This window comes from Salvia hispanica, chromosome 3 (assembly GCF_023119035.1).
Source record: "Salvia hispanica cultivar TCC Black 2014 chromosome 3, UniMelb_Shisp_WGS_1.0, whole genome shotgun sequence".
NCBI lineage: Eukaryota > Viridiplantae > Streptophyta > Magnoliopsida > Lamiales > Lamiaceae > Salvia > Salvia hispanica.
This window is the reverse complement of record NC_062967.1, coordinates 44,301,410-44,307,114: the sequence shown is the minus strand read 5'-3', so window position 1 is coordinate 44,307,114 and position 5,705 is coordinate 44,301,410.

The window sequence follows — 5,705 nt, the reverse complement described above, 5'->3', positions numbered from 1 at the left end:
CTGCTACGCCAGCAGGTGTATAGTTTCGATTCGTGAACCTAATATATATATATATATATATATATACATACATATAGGTAAATATAAAAAAGTTGGGGGTTCCCAAGGCTTCATGTAGGTCCGCCTCTGACTACGCACATCATACAAACAGTATACATAAAATACAAATACTATACACATTGTATGTACTGCACACACACTACACACACTACACACTACCAAACGCAAACTGCACACATTGCAAGCACTACACACACTATACACAAAATACACACATTGCATACACATACAAACATACACTTTATGTGTGTGTAATGTGTATTTTGTGTATGTGCACAAATTCTACTAATCAATTTCATATCAGTTACTCTCTCCGTCCCGACTAAGATGACACAGTTCTTAGTCGGGACGAGATTTTAGGAGTTGTTGGTTAATGTATGTTTAATTAGAGAGAGAAAATATAGATGTAAGTATTATATAGAGAGTAAAAGAGAGTTGAAGTACTTGTTTTAATTGGAGAAAAGTGGTTAGGTGTGTTAATTGTAGAGAAAATCCATTTTATTGTTTCTAAATATTCCCTCCGTACCTGAAAAGTATGAATTATTTCCTTTTTAGTCCGTCCTTGAAAAGTATGAATTTTCTAATTTTAGAAACTTCTTTCTCTCTAACGAGGAGGGACCCATTCTCCACTAACAATATTTTAAAAACTTTTTCTTTCTATCTCTCTCTTACTTTTCTCATTATGCATCAAAACCCGTGCCGAACTAAATATTCATACTGTTAACGGAGGGAGTATAAATGTGTCATCTTATTTGAAACAAACTGAAAAGAAAAGTGTATATATGGAACTAAACCCTAAAATTGTCACCTTAGTTGGAAATGAGGGAATAAATATTCATACTGTTAACGGGGGGAGTATAAATGTGTCATCTTATTTGAAACAAACTGAAAAGAAAAGTGTATATATGGAACTAAACCCTAAAAGTGTCACCTTAGTTGGAAATGAGGGAATAATTATATCTTATCAAACATAAGATATAATTCCACTTCTGTGTTCCAAATGACTAATTTCTTCAAGTCAAAGAACAAAGACACAAGAGAAAATAAGACAATGATTTGTGCAGAAAGTCCATTCTTGGTCTTGAACATATGACCATTTTAGGAATTTGCTCCAGAACATTTAATTTTTTGTTTTCAAGTCCCAAACAAACGAAATCGGGCTGAAGTTGGTCTTTTTTTAATGCACTGTTAAAAAGTGATGGTCAACACTAATTCAGATCCATTTGACTGAATTGGAATGCTAAACCAAGATTAAGTTATTGACTCTGCTAACACGTAAACGCAATGTATTAAAAATGACAGCACAATCACATTGAAATGTCAACATAAACTTAGTTGATATTTTAATACAATGTGTTGACTTGATATTTAAAATGTCAATACTATATATTAAAATGTCAACACAAATTTGTGTGGACATTTTAATGTGATCGTATTGATATTTTTAATACATTGCGTTGATAAGTTAACAAGTTAGCACTTTAAGAAAAGTTAACATTATAACGCGCCCCCGTAATAATAACCCACGAAAACTTGAATTAAAATATTATATTCATCTCATCCTCTATCATGGGTCGGCTCCATCTGAGTTTGTGTCGGTTGTATATTGTCCACCTTTTGATTTTTCATCATTAGCTATTTGGACAAGAGGTTTATCGGGTTTGAGATAGTGGGCAACCATAGCTGAGGTACCTCTCTTCTTGAGCTCCATCCCTTGTTGTTGTAGGCGAACGTCTCTAACTTCCTCTTGCACGCACCTATTCCCAAATCTAGGAATGCTCCTACAGACCCAAAGTCCAGTTGATATTCGATAAATTAGTGCATCCGTTAAGGAAGATACTCACTTCATGGCCCGGTGAAATCCAATGTTTAAGACACATCTTCTACAAGGCATTAAATATCTCCCATGCCTCAAACATAGACTCTTTATTTCTCATTCCAAAATGAGAAATTTATGATTGCAGCTTGAGGTGGAGTTGAGTGAGAAGAAGTACTCTAGAAAGTTGTGTCGGATCATTCGAGCTTGCATTTGACTCAGGCGCAAGATTGTCATACCAATCCTTTGCATAATCTGCAAGTGAGAATCTGAAAATTCTCAGCTTGGCGATTTCATCAGGCACCATAATGATCTGGTAACATTGTTTACATCCAAGAATCTGGACAAAGGTTTATTGGGGGTCCTCCGTGGGTCTTTCGAAAAAATGCCTTCTGGTCAACCATCTGGATCAGCATGGTCTTTAACCCAAAGGGATTGACATCAACTCTGGTGCCAATAGGTGTGGCCAGAATAGTCAAATTCACAAATGTATTGCAGACGAGAGCTTATTCTCTCCAATTATCCTCCATTTCCTTTCTCATTTGCTTTTACAGTTTTGTATACTAGAAATAACCTTTCGAGTGATTGAATACTATAAAAATTCTTATTTTATTTTTCAATGAATAAAATATATTATTTTTATCATAATGATATTATGTTTTACATTTAATTTTTGTTTTTACATATTTAAATGTTATAAGAAACGCAACAAGTCAAAATTTTTGTTTTAGTAGACCGTCAGTGGCGACGTCCACTTTAAGGTAACACGATCAGTTCTGAACAAATAAAACATATAATTTCACAACCTAGATAGGCCTTGACTACCTATCGTGAAAGGTTGCAATGCCAGTCCACATATTTTTAAGTCTTACTGATATAAGATGACATTGGTGTGGTAGTACTAAACGGATCTAACAGCAAGACATGTCTTTATGCTATCTACTGAAAGACGAGGTTTTGACAAATAATTATTTCTTAATCAATATATTTTAGCATTGAGCATACGATATTGATTTTGCATTAGTTTGATTTATCAAATGATGCAGGTTTTTCGTAACCCAATAATCATAATATCTTGGGTAGTGTCAATTGATATCTAGCGTTGCTAGGATTGCTTTTATATTGTGATGTGTGTCTGGTGAGTCTCGTTTGATAATGTCCTCAAGAGGAGCTTGAAACAAGGTTTTATTATTTGGAATCTAGCTAGTTGGAATTTAATTATTCTATGAATAATAAATAAGTGTTTCTTGCTAAGTCCATTCTTGGAATTAATAAGATGTTAATTAATTACGCTTATGGCAGACAATAATTAATTAATGGATATTCATATCTTAAGCGCGAGAAATAAAGCTTTAAACAAAAGAGGAAACCCAGATTACTTGTAATTTCGGATTTGGATGGACAGTGCAATATTATTACTATAGTGGCTGATAATAATATTCCAATATAAGCTTGTATTAAATTGTAGGTTCAATTTAATTAGTAAAGCTAATTGGGTGAGGTCACATCCAAACCTCCATAGATCTCTGACTAGGCTCAATATGTAACTTAATATAAATAGGAGAATAAAGGAGAGACAAGACCACGATTTATTTTATTGAAATTTTCGTCCACTTCTATACATAGTGGGGACGAAATTTTCTTCCCTTTCCTACTTCGTGAGGAACCAATTAGAAAATTTGTGGTCTAGTATTGAATATCATCACGTAGAGAAGTCGCGAGCCATCTATGATTCTTTAGAGAATCAAGAAAGTATTATCCTGTCTCCGTAAAAAAGTATGTTTTAAGTTTCAATTAATCAAAAGCATGTTTTAATTCAAGTTATGAGCATGATACATGTGATAATTGCACGAATAGAATTTTTCTAAATAATCCGCTAAATAGATCTAATTCTCTGATTTATTTGTGCTTTTGTTGCCAACCCCATCATTTGCTTCATCAGTTGCTGGAGTTGGAGGAACTTTGTTGTTCTCATTACAATTCTAATTCCTAGGGTGACCATTTCCATTATTATTATCCATTGACCAGAATAGACTTCAGACTGGTACTACTCTGTCAATAGTGGTTCTCCTCTATGCCCATTTTCGCCTGTTAGTTGCTTAGATCTGTAAGTTGAGTACCTAAAGAGGTAGTCCCTAAAGCATGTACGCATACAAACTAGGGGTGACAAATTGTGCGTGTTGTGTCGTTATCGTGTCGATACGATAACACCACGACACGATAACAACAAACACAAACACGACCCGTTAAAAAAACTCCAAACACGAACAAGAACATGACCCGCTACCCTCAGACACGAACACGACACGAACCCATTAGCGAGACGAACTACTTTGTATCAACACGACACGATAACAACACATATATGACACGACACTATAATAATAATATTATAATATATTAATATTAAAAATTTTAAAATTTTAAAATAAAATAATAATAATATGGTGGTAGAGTTCTAGGATCCGACTACAACGACTTAATGTTGATTAGTTTGAATTTTTTTTTTTTTTTTTTACCTTTATGTGTCTTTGGGAATATGAGGAAAGTCGCTACTATAGGATAGACCTTCTCTCAAGTGCACCCATCTTGTTAGTTAGATTTTAATATCAAGTCTCTTTTCAAATACCTTGAATCTAACTCCTTCAGCTTCTATGACTCAAAACTCACTAAGATATCAATTCTCTCGAATATAGCTTATCTTAGCGATGATTGTTTGCTTAACCAAAAAAAACTATCCATCTCTTAATTAATATAGTTAAACGATCAAAATTCAATTGGTAGCTAATCAAAAGAATGAGTAAATCACGAGGACAATTCAAAATAATCACAAGAACTAGGTAAATCGAATCAATTAAACAACCACATATTCAATGTAGTCTTCACCCAAAACTTTGCAAAAGTATTTAGCCACTCATGTTCAGTACGGATTCAACAAAACAATCCGTTGTGACATTAAGGACATCCGCAATGGGGCGGACGATGCATCGTCCGCCACTGCAGTATCGCGGACGATGGGTAACCCATGGTCCGCGCCCGATACATCGTCCGCGGATGATGCGCGGAGGATACCCATCGTCCGCCACTGTGGACGAGGCAGACGATGGGTCACGGACGATGCGACGCGGTTTAGTTTTTTTTTTAATTTTATTAAATTTTCAAAACCCATATATTCCTCTTTCACTTCATTTTTCACACTTCATTTTTCTCACTTCACTCTCATCAAATTCACTACATTTTCAAGCAAAATGGATTCCGGAGATTATCCGAATAGTCCGATGTTCGGTGGTGCACGATGGCCGGGTACAGAACCCGACGAATACCGGCCATTCGACACCAACGCTGAGTACGATCCGATCCCGACTTTTCCACCGACTCATACGGGCTGTCCGATATGGATCCGTCTCCACACCGCCCCTCCGTGGCCGCCGCACCTCGCGGCCGGCCGGCCTCCGCCGCTGCTCCTTCCGGGTCCGCCACCAAGAAGAAGCGGACAAAGGCACGAGCCCAGAAGTTGCCTACAACGGAGGTGTGTGAAGAGTTCGCCCCGGGAAGGACGAACTACTTCGACCCCGAATCCATCGTCTTGACGAGATGTTGGATTGATGTTTCGGAGGATCCGGTGTACGCCAACAACCAGAGGGTGACTGCGTATTGGGAGCGCATCGCCGAGAAATACAACGCGCCAAGCCGGCGAACGCGTACAAGCGCCATAGGGAGCAGCTCCGCAAGCACTGGGATCAAATAAAGAAGCATGTAAATTTGTTCGCGGCGGAGTACGAGAAGTGCGAGAGGGAGCAGGCCAGTGGCGAGAGTCTCGCGGATGTGC